Raw genomic sequence first — 18,647 nt, 5'->3', positions numbered from 1 at the left:
CTACTTAGAAGAATCTGAACTCTTGCAGCTCAAGCTAATTTTACTAGCCCGAGCAGAAGGAATGTCATCCTGTTTTTAGGGAATACTGAAATTTAATTCAGCATTTGCAGTGTTTAAAAAAAACCAAAACTTTAGAGACTCCAGACATCTTACGAAAAAAAAAAAAAAAAGATATTTACTGTCATAGTGGGGACTATTTAGCACACCTTCAGTTTTTGGCTTAGAAATAATGAATAATGGAAAGTGCTGTGTCAATCAGTGAGCGCTCTTATCTTTAGGGTTCCTGATGGCTTAACTTGGAATCAAGTCCTTGAACCTAGTCTTCTAAAAGTTATATGCTTAACTTTTCCTTTAAAAATCCAGTTTATTTGATTTGCAGCAAGACTGGAATTTCATGACTTGTAGGTCCTCAATACTATTTGGGTTTCAAACATATCGAGAATCTCTCACCTTAGATTTTTTGGTTTAAAACTTTACTTTCCATTGAAAATAGGAAATAACAGGTCGTCCCAAAGAAAAATCCAAAACTTAGTAGCAGAAGCAGTGCATTGTAGCATGCTCTCATGCAGCACAATTCCCTTCTTGGACATAGCATTAATTTCACCTACCTTGGGATGTGCAAATTCTGGAGCAGATTTACGTAGGTGATTTCTTCTGAAGCTATTTGTGAATATCCCCTTTAAATTAATGGGGTCATCCATATGGGGTCACCTAGAGTGTGGCTCTGCTTGTGCTGCTTGGAGTCAGATGTCTGTCCAAAATGGTCCAAACTAATTTCCAAAGCAGGTATCTTTACACAGAATGCTTTTAACGGAGAATGGTGATTGTTAAAGGCCTGTTTCTAAGTCAGGGCAGAGTTGTTATTCTCACGAGTTTCTGAAGTTAATTTTTCTGTTTGTTTCTAGTGTATACACTTGTAATTCATACCTGGCCACCTTGCTCAGGCAGCACAGCAGATTTGCCAGTTTCTTTTGAACATTAACTTACAGCCCTTTGCTTTTTACTCAAGCACTTACAATTCTGAACCAGACCCTGCTTTCCGCAGCCTATAAAAATGGTGATTAGCTTCCTTTGAGGCATCTGAATCTTTTCTACACAAACTGGAAAAAGAGCATGCAAGTGGAGACTGAGATATCCCTGCCAACTGTCCCTGCATGAATAAACTCTTTCTTGTGAAGGGTATTTCAAGTACGTGTTTCCTGCTGAATCATTCTTTTACTCAGGCAGATGCTGATTTGGTAGCAGAGAATACTTTATGTAAAGCAAGGAGTCTTAAAATACTCAGGTAAAACAAATGTTGGAAGTTGAGTGCAGATAGAGTGGTATTTTTCCTATGAATAGGTTAATAAAATTAATAACTGCATACGTATAGAAAAGCTAATAACATACATTTTTATCTATAACCATTATGTAGTATTCATTTTCCAACAATTCTGCAAGTAAGTATAATAAAGGTACTAAACCCAGGGAGCAGGCATTAGGATTTCTTACCTATATTCCCAAAAGCTACTTCATAAATAAAAACAAAATTTCATCTAGTGGAATAGTATTAACATTCAGTGAAGTAAAGAAGCAGATACACTTCAGCTACTGACTGAAAGCCATAGGAAGTCCAGCAGGCCTTTTTGTCCACCAGAGAAAGTCCAACAGCCAATATTTAACAATGAATAGACAGCAAGTCAAATATTTCTCAAGCAGTCACTCAAAAGGTGTAGTAAAAACTAGAGCATAGAGAAGAAAAATGTCTAACCTATGTGGCATTTCCTGAGGAATTAAGGAAAGAGGCATGGAAGTGGTCAGAATGATTATTTACTGTCTTTAAACCCACAGAGAGAAAGGGGAAGTAAAAGCATGCTTGGTGGGGGAGGGAAGCAATGATTTCATTTTTTTCCAAACAAAGGAGTTTGGACTTAGCCATGTCTCAGTTCTGTAAAACTTTTAGTACTTGCATATTCTTCATATTTCACAGTGACAGGGATGCTTGCAGCATTCCTGCCCTATCCAGTAGCACAGGACAGAGCTGGAAACTGTCATGGTTATTTTAGTCTAAATTCTTGCATTCAAGAGTTCAGAACACTGAGACAGTTCTGAAGTCCTTATTAGAGCCCATCAGCTCCAGCACTCATTCCCCCTGCCCCATCCCAGGGGTTCTACTTTCTCCCCAAGCATCTGGTAGCTCAGCCTTATTCCCCTTGGTTGAGTACCCTCGATTGGGTGCCACAGCAGTTGTTCTTCAATATGCTTTATTAGCAAGATAAAGTTACTTAATTGATTTCCTTGTGCTAGCTAGCAGTGGCTTTGCTGCATGAAATATGATAGCAAAATACAACATACTACAGAAAACTGGAAAAACAACTACATTTATTTACCCTTAGACTTCAGGGGGTAAGCTTAATCTGCTTGCTATGCCGCTGCTTGTTTCTCTTCTCACTTCATACTTCTGAGCTTTTCTTCATTGAGGCATTTCAGAGCTCATATTTCTGTTTGGATTTCTAACAAGCAGTAATTTATGCCAACTCCAGTCCCAGCAGCGAAGTTTATGGGCAGTGCCTTTCATTAATACTTGACGTACTTTTGAGATACTGTACCTAATTATAATTCAGGATTTTGAAGTTAGGCATAAATAAGATGCATTCTGTCACCTGAGCTTTTAATTGAAGTATTAATCATGCAGTTCTGGTGCTGTCTTTGTATTTTCTTGTAGAGATGATTGCCAGTATCTGTACAAATGCATTTTGCCATGGGTCTGCAGTGAAAGATTCATCTTCCTTTTAGTTCTGCATTTGCTCTCCTAGTAGCTGTTTCATCTGTTATTGGATTTGATGCTTTTTGTCCCAGGAGTTCCCAAAGAAGACCTGAAGAGTTCCCAGAGGGAGAGCCTGAGCCGAATGCTGCCATGCTTCTGGCTTTGACAGCAATGAGATGAGTTGTTAGAGTCAACAGTCGGCTCACCCTTTGGTCTTTTTTGGCTGGTTGTGGTAGAAATCTTACCTGCAGCAAGATGGTGAGCATGTTACAATTGGTCAGTTTTACATTTAGCTTCTAATTGATAGGGAGCTTCTGTAAAAGGGATACCAGTCAGTGATGGTGGAGTCTACCTTTCTAACATGCTTCTTAAAGAAAAAAAAAAAAAAAAAAGGGCCTATATAAATAAATAAGGATTTTTGAATGACTGTGGGTGTAGATGAAGCAGCATGGTTCCTCATTTAACCTAGAGAAATGGTCTTGCATAGGGCTCTTTCTCAAGCACTACAATTATTACTTGCTTTAAATGTGTTGCTTCTTGCATCTGTCTGGTGATAGGCATGTGAAATTGAGGTGGTTTTGTTATTAGTTCTGTAGCTAAAGAATGTGGTCAGCAAGCACCAGTGCTACCTCTGATATGCTTCAGTTATGGGATCCCACTAGGATGAATCAGTTATTTGCTGCATCAGAACTAACCCTTTTTTTTTTTTTCCAGAATCCAACTGGTGCTGAATGGAAAATGTAGAACGAAATACAGATAGTTTGTTTGTTACAGACAATACCAAAAGCTGCCAAGACATTTGTGATTTCTCATGTATTGTATAAATGTTGTTGTCATTGTCCAGCCTTAGAAAAAAACACCATTAGTGCCAAAAGGATTTACACTAACTACCATTACACTCAGAACTGAGCTCCTGCTTCCTGCCTTGCTCATTACAGTACCTTTGTCTTGTTTTAGAGAAGGCTTCTATTGTACTTTGTGATGAATTTTGTTAGCACAGTTACTAGGAGGACATCCATAATAGCTCTGTGGAAGTTTAATTTCCCTAATTATATTAGTTCCCAAACCTATGAACACACAGAATTGAAACAAATTAAAAAATGAAAAGAAGACAAAGTAGGTTGGTTTTTAATACAGATAACTTCAGAGATCTGCATCAAGCTACAGGATGACAGAATAGGCTGGCTGATAGAGTGTCAGGAAAACTCTGCATGTACAAAAGCTGATGATGATGATTGAATTCAATCAGTGAAATGAGAAGAAAGACTAAGAACAGTTTAAAATGTTTGTGTGTCACATAAACATATTTGCAGGTGACAGATTGCCTTTTATTTTTCATTAACTAGGGGATAGACAGTAAAATAAGGGAGAAAAAGACTATACGTTAACTTGTAGGAGTTTAAATAAGTATCAAGATTTTAAGAATGGAATGTATTCTGCTGAAGCTACCCAGTATGAGTTTGGATTAAAAAAATATTCAAATATCCCAGTTGTCTCATATTCTGTTATGGGGCAGTGTGGCAATGGAAGGACCCCTCTATCTGGATTTCATAGTACGCAGTGTGGCATCATTTGGGTGCCCTTGTTCATTGTTCTACAAGTGAGATTTTAAAGTAAGTGTAAAATGGGTATTACGGTATTAGGAATACATGCTTGCTATTCATGTTGATCGTCAAAGTAAATCCTAAGCCTATTTTCTATTGTGACTTAAGGAAAAAAAAAGAAGTAAAGTTATTACATAAGCAAAGATCTTGATGTGTTAGAGAAAAGAGTTTCCAGGGAGGAGTAGTTAGTTGCACTGCGGGAGCTGGGCTGAGGAGTTAGGCTCCCTACTCAAAGGACATAACACCATCCCTAGGGACTGAAGCTCTGTAGGTTTTGTGGTGATTAAGTCTTTCTGTCATACTGAAAACGGAAGGATGGTGTTCCTACACTTTCTTTGAAGATTTCTGATTCCAGTTATTGCGGGAGGAGATTCATCAGGTGTGAATTTAGGGTGATTAGAAGTTCATTTCTTGTCATTCTTCCTAAATTCTTGCCTGAGGCTTTGGGAGGGGTAGGTCTGAATTGGTCATCTGGGTAGCATCTGGTGCTGCTTTCTAAATGTCTCTCTGTGCAAGAGGGTGTTTTCTTCTCTCACCCCTTATACAGATTTACTTGAAAACAAGTTGGCATAATACTAATATAAGCCTGAAGTATGCGTTTGATGACTGTAAGAAAATGCCCACAAGGGTTGTTTATTTAATAGTGTCTCCCTCTTAAAACTTTTTTTTTTTTTTTTTTGTCTTAATCTAAGTTATGTGTATTTCCTGCTGCCACTAAAGTGCAGCTAAGACTAAACGTTGGAGTGGTTGTACTTCTGCATTCTTGGGCCAGCTTTCAGCTGGGGTAATGCAGAGGATCAGTGCAAAGTTATCCTCTTCTCATGGAGGAGGAAGGAGTGCACTTCTGGGCATCTTGTGGAAGATTTTGGTAGTGTGTGCTCCAGCTATTGGCAACACAGTGAAACATGAGGTGAGGCGGTTGGGAAGGGGCTGAGGTGCTGCTAGGTGCGTAGATGTGTTACTCTGTACATGAACCTGTTCTGTTGGCAGAGGTTAAATGCTCAAACAATGTGTTTGTTGACTGTTGGCACGCTCTCCCCGAGGTCTATGAGCTCGGAGAGGTGATGTCATTGCCATCACAAATAGCTCCTGTGTTCCTCCAGTTGTGCTTGCAGGGCTGGCTGGCTGCCAAGCGCTTGTCTGCTGCTAGGCTGATGCAAGGCCAGGCTGGCTGCTGAGGGAGTGGGTAACAGTACCTTGCACAAGCTGGCAGGCATCCGGAGAAAAGCTATCGGGAAGTTTCCTTTTTGCCTCTGTCTGGTCTGTCCCAGTCTCCCAAGCAATAGTAGTTCATCAGAAGTCTTCATTGTGCTAAGAAGTCACTTTTGTGGCTGATGATTGAACTTGAGCAAGGTTAAGTTCTATTGTCAGTGTGGAATGTTGACTGAGGATGCGGTCTTGCAGGTTGTAAAGCTTGAGCCTAAGAAACCAGCAGTCTGCTTCAGTGATGGGCAGGAAACCACGACAGCCGGTATCCATGTGGAACAGTGCTGCTGTTCAGCTGATCGCGTGGAGCTCCAGCTCATGTGTCCAGTTGGAAATGATACGCTTGAGGAAACTTAGATACTAGATGGAAAGCAAGGTCTCAAGATCTGGTTCTGATGAGGCACTTCTCCCGTGTATTTGGGCTGAGCTCATTTCTTCATTTCTTGAGCTCTCACTTCATGGTTGGCTCTTTTTTTTTTTTTTTTTTTTTTTTTGAATAAATGAGCCCCAAATCCTACTTTTAGTGTGCTCTCTCCTGTGCAAATCTATGTTCTTAACTACTTACGTCATCCTTTCTGTAAGCAGATTACTAAAGCAGCCAATTGCAATAGATTTCAATATTTTTTATTGTTTTATATGCTGATGTATTTACTGTCCAACAGGTACGGGGAGACTTGCAGTCTCAAGTTGTCCTCTGCTTCCTAGGTGGCTTATTTCTTCCATTTGAGTTAATGGTCCATAATTGAGCTGAGTGATTTGAAATGCCCTCTTCTAATTTAATCAATGTAAGTTGACTGTAAAACCTTGAGATGAGCTCATATGTTTTCTGGAATAATTTTATTGCCTATATTTATGCTTATGTTTTCTTTCATAATCTGACTAAATTTGTACTGCCAAGATGTTGAGAAAAGAAGGTTGGGAAGTAATACTAGCAGCAAAAGCTCTTTTGGTAGCTTAGAAACAATGTTTTTAACGTGGCTGAGCTGAATTCTTGCCAGTGCTACACTACCATCTTCCTGTATGTCCATGGATTCTGCTTATTTTTTCCCTCTTAGGAGGTGTCTTCAAGTGTATTTTGCTTTATGTAATAACTTTTTGAACCTTTCAGTGAAGTTGTCATAGCCAAATGTCAAAACATGTCTGCGGGCACTTAAATTGTCTCAGAATAATGAACTTTCCAGCTAGAAAAGTTGATTTATTAGGTAGCAGTGTTTTTCGTCACACCGTAACAAAAGCAGTTGTTCAGTAAAAACAGTGTCTCTCTGGTATCATAGTAGTTTCAAATTCTAGCTCTGTACCCAAAATCAAATCTGAAGCTTCAAAGCTGATTTGACACGTAAAGGGGAGGGGTATATTTGAAGATGGAAACAGTCTTTTTCACTGCCATTCAATATTTCATTGCATGGAAGACTCGAAGGTGTTAATCTGGCTTCATCGCTGCTCAGTTTGAGTCTAAAATAAAGATATTCTGTTCACTGGAATACAAATAAATGCAGATAAATTGCAATCAAATTCACAATACATGCAATATTTGAAATTACTATGACCAAAGAGAGAACTGTTTTCTTTTTTAAATCTCTGCCTACTTTAGTGAAATCAATATGCAGAGCACAGTGCCTCTGCTGTCATATAACTCCCCTCCCACTTTTCTGCAAAACTTATTTCTAAGAACGTCGTAACAGTGGTGTGGCAAAGTGGAGGAAGTTGTTATGCCAGAAACTACTTTCTCCCTGAATGCTCGAAACCAGCTAGACTTAGGCTTGGCAAGAGTCCTTTCAACAGCCTTAGAACACCAGTAAAATTTAGCAATTCTAGGACTAGATATCATTTTTTTCCCAGAATAAAATCCATTTAACTTCTTCAGATAAAGACCAGAGTTACTCCCACCCCCATTTAAAGAACACTGAACTGATTTGTGTTCTGCCTCTGATCAGCCATGTACCTTTGATCTCTCTAGTGATGGCAGATAATTTCTAATAGCTGACACAATGCAGCCCTCTTGTCTGCAAACAGTGCTGTGAGGCATGTATTCAGTTTTTAGGTTTTTATTTTCCTTGACCTTTGAGGTTGTATTTTTGGTCTCTATCAAAGTGCTGAGAGGATGGGGAACAGGCAGTGCAGCTCTTTATTTCCTTCCATTGTTTGTCCTGATGATAAAGTGTCTTAACATTTGGTTTCTGTCTCTTATTTCCAGTGCCTCAGGTGAAGCAAAATATATATTATTTTCTCTTTTTATGAGCTTCATTTCCTAAGCAAGGCTTTTATCTAATGAATAAATATAGAAATTCACTTTGCTCCCCTTAAAATAAGCAAGTGAATACATAAAATCAAGCAATGTTTAAATCACAAACATTTTCAGAGTTAAGAAACAGAACGAGGGGGAAGGTAAGATTTGTGTGCAAGAGGGAAATGAGGCATATTTGAGACATGGCAGTTTTCTCAACAAAGGCTTCAGAATTCCTTAGGAGTCAGCAGCTTACTGGGCTTCCTTTTTACTTGTTTGCAGGTCTAAGTTAGAGGAGGAATTACGAGTACTAAACAAAAGTTGGCTGGTACTTGAAAGTAAAAAAAAGGTTGTAATACTTGGCGGGCACAATTACATCAAATTTAGGTTAAGCAGTCTGAACAAGCATAGAACTAGTTTAAGATTTTAGTATCATTTTCTGTATGGTAGGATAAATTGCAGGAACTTATGTACTGGAAAATTGGAATCATCAAATAAAGACAGAATGCATCTTGTAGCTGAGAAGAAAATGCCCAATACAAGTTAAAGCTTTAAACAACATCTTTCTTAAAAATGCGTTTTCTAATCTGTTTATAAAAGACATTGGTTCTGGCAGGTACTGTGAAGCTGAGAACTGCAGATTTCCAGGTTTTTCCAGCATGGAAATGTATTTCCTCTAGCTGGTTCAAACAAGTTGCATTGGAATGTGTTCATGGTCTATATCAGCAATTATAACTCTACTCAGTTATGTCAAGATGAGTATATACCACAGTCTACTCAAGAAAATGGATGTCACTAAAATACTTGGCTAAATTTTTTGTTATTGTTGGGTAAACATGAAAGCAGTCTTTCATGCTGGCAAAGTTGTGTTTGTATAAGTACAAAATGATTTTTTGTGTTTAAAAAAGTGTTTCTAAGTTCATGATTGAAGTCAGACTTAAGATAGCAAGAACTGTGTAAAATGACACAAGTTCTGATGACAGGAACGTGCTGGTAAGACCTATGTCTTTACATCCTCATTGGATGAGAGCAGTACTTGCTGGTGTTGACAGCTGGGCAAGGAGCTAGAAGTGCTTGTTCAACAAATTACCTCTTGCATGGGATGAAACAAATCACTCTTGGTTGTCTACCTTTTTCCCATTAGCAAAATGAGGATATTGTTGTTGCAAAATTTCTGTCAAGTATGCAGTTGAGATGTGCTTCATAGGGTACATGCTGTTTTCACAGATGAATTCTTGTTTTGTTTATGGCATTAAGTTGGGAACCAGTCCTGGAGAGACATAATCAAAACTGAAGTGTTTCCCCTGTAACTCTTCTGAGTCATGTGTGCCTTACCATGGAAAACCTCCTGGCCTCAACCACTGTTTTGAAGATCAACAATATTGTTTTGAGGCTTGGATATTATGTAGATCGCTCTGAAAGTAGCGTCTCCTGTTTATTTCCATAGGAACTACAGCACGTACAAAAAGTACAGTGACAGTATTTGATAGAGCAAATTGTCAGCTACAAAACACTATTTTTCAACATTGCCATCACAGCTATGCATTTGCACCAGCAGTGAACAAGAGCCTGCGTGCCGTGTTCATATAAAATAAATAAATAAATACCCCCCCCCCCCGCGAAGCAAACAAACGAAGCGACAACAACAAAAACCCAACTCTACAAGGCTGTCCAGAACATGGTTTGTCTTTCTTTCATTTGACTGTGGCCACTGCTGAATTGTACCACCCACCGCCTTACTGTGCTCACATCCACTATTTGGTCTCTGGAAACATTCAGGATGTGTCACTGAATGTCAGTGGATGCCACTTCTTCTGCATGCGGGAATTCCGAGACATACTTCTGCTTTGTACATACTTCTACATCAGACTCTGTTTGTCAGACTGCCCCTCTGATGCCATCTGTCACACAGCAACAAAATGTGATGGAATGTTGGTGGGAAGGTTCATCTTCTACTGCCATACCACCAACATCCACCTCTGATGTCACAGATCAACATAATAAACAGGAGACATTACTTCTAAGGCAGCCTTCACACATGAGGTGTTGCATAGAAGTCTATGCAGAAATATAAAACAGTTTTATCCTGTCCTAACTGGTTTTAAGTTATGGTTGGGGCTTCACTCATTGATAGGGAGGGAAGCAAACTATCTCATTCTCATTGTGATATATTGTTTCTGTAATTAATAAAGGCTTGGAAAGAACACATAACATGTGAACATGTAATAAGATATAATCTCAAGTGTAAGGGAAAGTTAAGGACTGTTAATTTGATGTGATGTGCAGCCATTCTATAGAGTGACTTGTTTGTATGCGGCGTGTGACTTGGAAGTGGTGAAAGGTAATGCAGATTTAAGTGCTATAAATGTCCTTTTTTAAGAGGGATTCAAGGTATATATTTCTGGACTTGCAGTAGGGATGTGAATTAAGCTGAAGGATAGTTGAAGCTTTCTTCTCATGTGTATGTGTGTGGGGATATGAAGCCGAAGTTGGGAGTCATGAGCAGCCTCGCAAACTGAGCTTAGAATGTTTATTAAAAGAAAAAAAAAAAGGAATAAATGCAGGATGAGATAAGGGAAAACCACTTGAGGCATAAAGCATGGTGAAAAGCCATGGAGTTTCTTTAAGATGATTTTAGCATTTAGCTGGAGTGTAACTATTGAATGAGATATAATTCATTTTCATTACCGTAGGAGCCAAGATGTCTACTAATACAGTATTTATGTTTGTAGTAATATCTTTCCACCATTGTGTATCTCTGTAAACCTTCTGTTTAAAAAAACAGCCAAACAAAGCAAAACAAAAAGCCTCTCAACCCTCTCTCTGTATGGCAATAGTGCATAGCAGTTGGGGCCAGGCTACATGTCTCCTGCTGCGCTAAGCTGGTGAAACATAGAACAGAGAGATCTCTCACTGAAGAACAAGTTCAGAGATGAATTTGGCAGATTGTTGGCTCCGAGGCAAATTGAGACTGTTGTGGAGAAATTTGTTAAAGACACTGCTTGGGTGAAAGCCTCCTTTCTTACAGCAACTGCTTGAGCAGGAGCACTTTGTGATCGCAGCGCTGATGACTTTTCCCTGAAAAAAGCTGTCCGTTCAAGTAAGCTGTTCTCAGACCGTTTGCTGTTCTGTTCTCAGGCCGTTTGCATTCCCCAGAGTCTTGTGTCTCCTAGAGGTTTGATGGTAGAGCTGGTAATGGCAAAAAAGCCAACACTTTTTCTGAAGGAAATGCTGATTTAACAAGTGAAATGAAATGCTGCAGTAGAAGCATTTGTAGATATTCATATTGGGCTAGAAATACAGATAATTTAGCAAGAAAAATAATTTGTGTGAGTTTGTTTGCAGTGAATGTGGAAATGAGAACTTGTTTGTGTATTCCAGGCAAACGTAGAGCCCTATACTGAGTGAATTCAAGAGCTTAACTTTGACTATTGCATGTGTCCCAGGTCCAGCCTGAAACCAGTCCTTCTGATGTTGTTACCATACAAATGCAGAAGGCGGCTCATCCCCGAGTGTTGGATCTATATTCATTGTGAGCACAAATCTGTCACAGAAGGGGTAGAGGAAAAATGTTTTTTGTGCTGTTACCTAAATACTTCTTTGGTGGCTTGAAATATATGAAGTGAAAGAGATTTTTAGTGGCATAAGTTAAATAGATTTTAAATAGGCTTGGAAGGAACCTAATCTCAAACTTCTATGTATATAATATTATCATTATGGGTTTGCAGTCCATTTACAGTATTTTATACTTGTGGTAGGTCCTTGTATATGGATTAAGTTGACCTGGAAAGATACTACTATGTAGCAGACTATGTTTTATTCACTGACCTGATACAACTGCCATTGAGTGCTACTTGTTATTTTGAGCATCTGCCCAAAAAACATCAGTCAAAACACATGATGTGCCCTGTCCAGGTTAATTCAGTATGCTCTTTATTGAGGAATGTAGGAAGGCAGAGTGGTCTAGCACAACCTCAGTTTGGGGCAGGGGTATCAGGAGAAGAGTTACCTAGGGGGGGACAAAATTAGGATTGTTGGTAGAGGGGACACTATAGAAGTTAATGTGATAGCAAAGAGCAAGAAAGTAATTGCCTGTAATTGACAAAGTGCCTCCGTGATGGAATAGTAAGATGACAAGAATCTGAATTTTACTTACCTCAGGTAAAAAAAGGAAGTGCTGCCCTTCAGTTCATGCAAGGTAAATTGCAAAATGAGTTCCCAGAGATTGTGGAGGAAGCTTGGATGGAGAATCCACACTGGAGAGTTGTTGCAGATGGAGAAAACTATGAAGCTAGTTCTAGCACTTTCTGTAGTGTAGAAGTGCTCATACATGCCTGTTTTCAAACTGTGTTGGAGTTTCATCCGTTTTATGATCTTAGTTAAGAATTCACGGTTGTATAAGCACATGAGAAAACAGAAACAAACTTCATTTACTTTTTTCTCCTAAAACTTTATAATACTTTTAGATAACTGTATGTTTTGATGTAACACTGCTAGTGCTGTGGTTTATACTTTACACTTTGTATTTGCCAAATAAGAAGACAACATGCTTGCTTTTTTGTTTTGCTTTGTTTTGAATGTAGATGGTCTACAAGTTCATTAAGGATCTAATAAAAAATTGTATATCATCAGTGGAACCACATTATTGCTCCAAAGAAAATCGTTTTGATGATATTGCAGTGTTTTGCATTATTTATAGTGCCTTTAGCATTGAAAAATCTCCTTGTGGTATTAAATCTGTTCCAAAATGAATTAGGACAGTATCCTTCTGTGATTTCTTGTTGGAGGCAATGCAATGATTTCTTTATCATTTATAAAGCAAACATTTTTTAAGCTCGTGATAAAAGAGAAAAATTGACAAATTTTCTAGTTTGATAAACTAGAGATCTATAATAGAACTGCTGTGATTTGATATCAGTTGTGCAGTAATATTTATCCCCAGTGTAGCATTGTAGCAATAAACTTCAGTCATCACTGTCTTCCAACTTACCTGTGATAAAGCGCTGGAGTATTTATTTCTGCCTTTACGTAAATACAGTGCTGCAAGTGGGATGATGAGCTGTGTCATGTGAGGATACTTGAGAAATGCATAATTCCCAAGCAGCTGACATTCTTGCATTCGAGATGCAGAAGATTGCAGCACTTTTCCTAAAGCCAAGAGATTTCAAGGGAAGATCAGTCTGAGTTCGTTAATTGACTTAAATCTCTTGGATAAGCTTCTGTTGAACTAATGATGCTTTTAGCTAAAAAACAAAAGCAAAAACCAAAACACAACACATTTAAAGTGGGGCAAAAAAATACCGTAAGAAACCAAAATATAGGATGGAAGATACAGCTGCATTTGTTGTTTTTGACAGCAAGCAGCTTCTTAAGTAATTAAAGTGTTTAAGGTGCTATTGACCAAAGCAATTAGTATGTAATTTCATTAATGAAGCTGAGATTGCAGTAACAACATTTGAGTCTTTCTGTCCAAATCAAGATTGTGGGCAGTTTGTGACATGCACAGAGTGAGGCTGGAAGCCACGCACGATTATGGTATGCTATAGCACCACTGTCTGAGTGGATTTGTTACTGCGCAAGGGCATCTTTTACACTGTGCATCTTGTTAGTGCTTCTTGGTAGGTATCTATTGCTTGCAAGCTTACACGCACAAATTTTTATAAGCTTGCATGTTTGTAAGTTTGTATATTAAAAAGGCATCATGGGACTGCTTATTTTTTGAGTTTGTTTTTGCAATTCAGTTATGAGCTTGCTCTTATTTATATAAAACAACAACAACAACAAAACACCCAAGTTATTCTTTTTGCTTGGGTTTTCGTGGTTTGTGCTTACATGGTTGAAAAATCCTGGAGAGCTCAGGCCTACTTAAATAGTTCTTCCAAAATCTCAAGAGCTGCAGGTGAAGAGTTTTTAACCCAGGAGGTTTGCAGCTGAATGGCAAGTGGATGATGTAGTGAACACAGCAAGATGTGCAGGTGTATGGCTTGTACCCTCGTGAATAACCATTAAAATATTCTTCAGCAGATAATGATGAGTATTAGAGAATGGGTAGAAGAATAACACAGATCTAGGATCTATAACAAGGTCCAAGTGCAGGTCTACCTCTAAGGTGCTGTGGCAGCACTGTTGGGCTGCAGGTTTCTCCATTCAGGTGACTGAAGCAATAGCAGCTTGCTGCTTGGATGATGATGGGTATTGCTACTGTAGCAGTTAACCTGAGCTTGCTGCTGCTGTTAAAAAGCCATCAGTGGAAGTCCATCAGAACACAAGTGCTTTACAGCTCTATGGTTACACATTTTGCCCACCTTAAGCTCTGTCCTGTTCATGCGTGGCCTCTTTTTAGGCCTTGGTCTGCGGTTTGTGGGCATGCATTTGGGGGAAGAACCAGTCTTTACTGACTTTCTGGGCTTTGTTTCACATGTAAAACACAGTGAGGTGAACAGGCCATTTCCTATGGCCAGTGCTGATGCCCCTGGGACCCTGGGTGTCCTCTGTCATGGATGCAGCTGCCTCTGGCTTACACAGCTTGGTTGCTGTTGGAGTGGAGAAAATGGAGGATGCCTTGCAAAAAGGGATAATTTATTAATAGAATACAGGCAAGAGAAAATATGTGCTGTCTGCCCAGTTAGCAGTATTGTTTTGTGTATATTGTGTATGCATGGAGGTAGCCCCAGGTCTCTGCCCACAACACTGTGAAACAGAACGGGGTGGAGAAGAGCATCAAACTGGTCCTTAGGAATCACGTGACGTCCTGAGTACCAAACTGGGAATGTGTGCGCCTTGTGAAATTGAGTGTATGGGTCTCCTAAGGACAAAGAGCGTCACTGCCCACTGAGATCTGAGTCATATAGAGCCATGGCGGGTTTTCTCTGTAGCATGTCTGTGGCTTTCACTTTTGGGTTAACCTGATCCTAACTTACTTTAAGTGGTGCAGCTTGCCTACAGGATGTGAAACAATGAAGGACCAAGTTTTTGAGTAGCTGATTTAAAAAGATAACTTGATTTGGGGTGTCTAGAATTCTGTGATTCTAGAAGAAGCAAATAGCATGTTTTCCTTGGACCTAGATACATTGGTAAATTGGTTGTTTTTTCTTCTGCATTGTGGCTGGTCTCAGATGACTGACTGCAAACAGTTAATATCAATTAGAATGGTAATGTCTGGTTATGCAGTGTGACACAGGAGTAGGGAGATTTTTGGACGGTGGAGGAAACTTCTTTACTGTTCTATGTCATCTCAGCATCTCTGGTTTTTCCTTATCAGTGCTGTTTTTGTGTGTTCTTCATTTTCATTGACCTGTTTTTAGCCTCCGTTTATACTTAAAATAAAAATAAAACCAGTAAGTTCTCCAATAGGAGCTCTTGAGACCAGGGGGAAAGGTGCCATTTGGCAGTGGCCATTCCTCTTTCCAAGCCCAGCTCCCACGTCCTGGCTTGGGGTGCACACGGCAGTGTCTCCAGGCAGCCATTTGGGATGCGAACACAGCAATATGCTGTGCCATCTGCGAATCTGTGTGACAGGGCTGTGGTGTTCCCTTCTAAGGCGGCAGAGAGGTTCGTACTTTATTACAGTTACAATTCTGAAATTATCCACTCCTGTTGCTTGGCTTCTTCTACTGGCAGAGCCAGTTTTGCACTTGAAAGCACTGCTTGGTTTGCTGACTCCTGAGCTAAACTGATGGGAAGAAAGTAGGCTGAAACAGGCTTTTGACCCAAGGGCAAGGTATCCATGTGCATATGGAACTAGACGAATACCCCAAAATACTCTTTGTCCATAGAGGATGAAGAAACGTAAAGAAAGCTGATAGCAGGTTATGCTGAGGAAACAAGAGAATATCTGTCAGCAGCTGCCTTCGTCTATAATAAAATGACAGCTCACTCGCTGTTACTTCATTTGCGAATTTAGAGAGTCACCAGTTAGAGGCTCTTGGGAGACTTTTTTATGTTGAAATTATGAATGACACTCCTGCAGCTCAGTTTCTTGTAGATGATTTACTGAAGTTACAGCTGGAGTTAATAGTAAACTATTAAAGCAGCTGGTAAAAGAACCCCAAATTACACCAGTATTAAAGAACTGTATTTTTTCATGACTTCAGTTCTGTTAGCTAAATTCTGACTAGAAGTGCCTTAGAATATGTGTTTCTGTTGTCTGTATTGCTGGTATGTGGATCACAGCAAGGTAACTATTATGCTTTGAAATGGCAATCTTTAATTAACGTAGCTGATTCATTAATTGCCACGTGCAACTTCTGGAACTTGCATTACATCCTCTTCAAAGCGCTCCCTAAGCCAACAATAAAATTGTTCCAAGGAAATCCTAAAAACTTGTGGTTTAATGAGCCAAAGACCAAAAGTTTGATTATCTGGTGTGAGGAGGTAGCAACCTTATTTAATGATGATGATATTCCAGTGCTGGCTCTCAGGCTTTGCCCCTGCGTGAAGGGATGCACTAGTGGAACCCCCAGCTTATATCACATGGAAGCTTTGCTCAGCTTGCAGCATAGCACTGTTGAAGCAAAATGATGCTGCTGCTCCAGGCACACAGCCCCCATCCCCAGCCTGCCCTGCAGCCCTGAGTGGGGTTTTTGGGGCTCTGGCTGTGGGTGAGTAGCAGCTCTGTACAGGGCTATGTGTTGTTGCACCCTGGAGTTGGGGTGAAGCTTGGGCTTTCTTGGCAGGGTGGGAGTGACTGATCCTGGCGGGAGTATTTATATCAGGTCGTAAGTAGTGTTCAGCTGGGATTATGTGGCTAAGCATTATGACATTAATCAGGGAGAGAGCATAGATTCCCTGAAGGAAAGCGATAGATGCTTTGACTGCATTTTTTACTTTCCTTTAAGGGTTTAGGACTTGCAAGACATGTGGTTACTCTTCTCATCTGTCTCAGTTTTTAACTACTTTTTGAACTCTGACTTGTCTTTCAGAGTGTTATTTATTTGTGTCTATTTGATTTGTGCACTATTTTTTTTTCTGGAATGAGTAATAAGAAAAAGATATCTTAAACTAGTGTCACGGATATAAATACGTACATGAGGAAATGATAGAGTAAACTTGAAAAAAACAATCATTTTCATTCATACAAGCATAAGGAGAACACACTATTTTTAAAACATTTCTTTGGTTTTCTCAGTGTAAAAATATGCAGTATTAATAAACATTCAAGCAAGCCTGGCCTTTGCTGTGTCAAATTGCAGCTCTTGCCGATACAGGATATCCTCTTAAACTTGCTCACCCATAAATACGACTTTCTAATGTAAGATGCAGTCTGCCAAGCGTTTGCTGTGTGGCCAGCAAACAGTATTTCAATTCATCAATCTGTTGCTATCCGGTGTTGTGCTTCCTGAGTTTGGACTGGAAGTACCTTGTAACAGGTCAGTAGGTTAATGCTGTTTTCCCCTTTCTCTGAAAAGCCAAAGTGGATTTTCTGTTAATTTTTGTGTGGCCTACACAGCCTAGCAGCAGTTCTTCTGCTCTGTTGGGCATGCCAGGAATTACCCAGCTGTGTTCTTTGGAAGGATAAATGATAGCCTTCTTACAGTTGTGACTTAGAAATGCAACAGCACAGCTCTCTTTCCTGATTTTGCTGTAGAGATGATGCACCAAGGCTGAGGTACCCAATTCACCTTACCACTAAGATGGGATATGAGCTGAGGATCCCTGAGCTAGTTGTTTGGTAGGTCTGATTGCCTCATGCACTCATTCACTTGCTCTCTTTAATTTTTTTCCACCTGTGTACGTAAAGGGCTACGACATGATCATGACTCTCCTCTGGGGTCTGCGCACCCCATGGTGTATCAAGGTTTTCTCTGATGGAACTGCTGTACTTTTCTGTAGGGCTTCCTGAGGACTGGTCTCCTCCAGCTCCAGGTTTGGCCTTGGAAATAGTACCTCAGTGTCCTGTGTGGTTCTCACAGAGGAAGGTCACTTCTCTCATCAATGTTATTTTCTATCCCTTGTGTAACTGAAGCATTTTGGGTTTTAGGTTATTTTTTCCCGTCTTTACAAGCTCAACCAAACACATACTTTCTGTTTAAGAGCTTTCTCAGACTTTTTCTTTAACTAGTATGTTAAAATCAGGTGACACAATAAAATGGGTCCGGGAAACCACTGAAACTAACATTCATAGAAGAAAATTGCAGATGTTACCAGTCTCTTGAAAATTAATCATGACTGGATTTTGTAACCGTCCCAGGAATGATAATCTCCCAGAGGTCTACTTAACTTCAGACTGCTTTAAGTGATCTGTTTACTCACTATTTACTCTACAGCATTGCCTCTGCAAACATGGGCTGTGCAAAAAGCCTTTTGAAAGGCTGGCGGTTGCTGCTGACAGGAGCTCTGCCATCAGTGGCTGCTGGAACCAGGGTGTGGTACGTTTGCTGACCAGCAGTTGGTCATTCCTACTACCTGCACAGTAACACTGAATCAACTGGTGTATGTATTTGGGATTTGGCTCAAATTTTGACCTGATGCTTTTTTTAAGAATGTTTTTTTTTCCCCCATTTTTTTTCTTTTTAAACTGTTAGTGTTTTCCTAGAAAATGCATGCTGGAAAGACTGAATCCCAACTTTGCGTTCCCTAACTGAAGTCTTTGGATACATAAAAGGAACTGGCCGTAAGAGAGCTCTTTTATCGTCTCCCTTGTAATTGTAATAAAGCTCATAGGTATGTGTATGATCATTGTTCTAGGTGTTCTAGATGTTTTCTTAGTTTTTTGTAGGTTACTCTGTCTTACAGCAAAGTCATTAGTGCTTCAGCAGCTGTGTCTTAGAACCAAGTGAGGTTTCAGAGGTGATGTTGCAACCTACTGCAGATAGCCTTCAGTTGAGATGACAAACGTAAGTGCTTTGCAATGAAAGGCCAGCGTGAC

General features: G+C 39.7%; 1 protein-coding gene across 3 annotated transcripts in view; it reads left to right on the top strand.

The window, feature by feature from the left end:
• Positions 1-18,647, top strand: part of GRB10 (growth factor receptor bound protein 10) — a 147,029-nt gene that overhangs the window by 67,332 nt on the left and 61,050 nt on the right. The window lies entirely within an intron of this gene.

This window comes from Lagopus leucura, unplaced genomic scaffold (assembly GCF_019238085.1).
Source record: "Lagopus leucura isolate 7727_CA_CO unplaced genomic scaffold, USGS_WTPT01 Super-Scaffold_100002, whole genome shotgun sequence".
Classification (NCBI taxonomy): Eukaryota; Metazoa; Chordata; class Aves; order Galliformes; family Phasianidae; genus Lagopus; species Lagopus leucura.
This window is presented reverse-complemented; position numbering and strand designations above follow the sequence as displayed.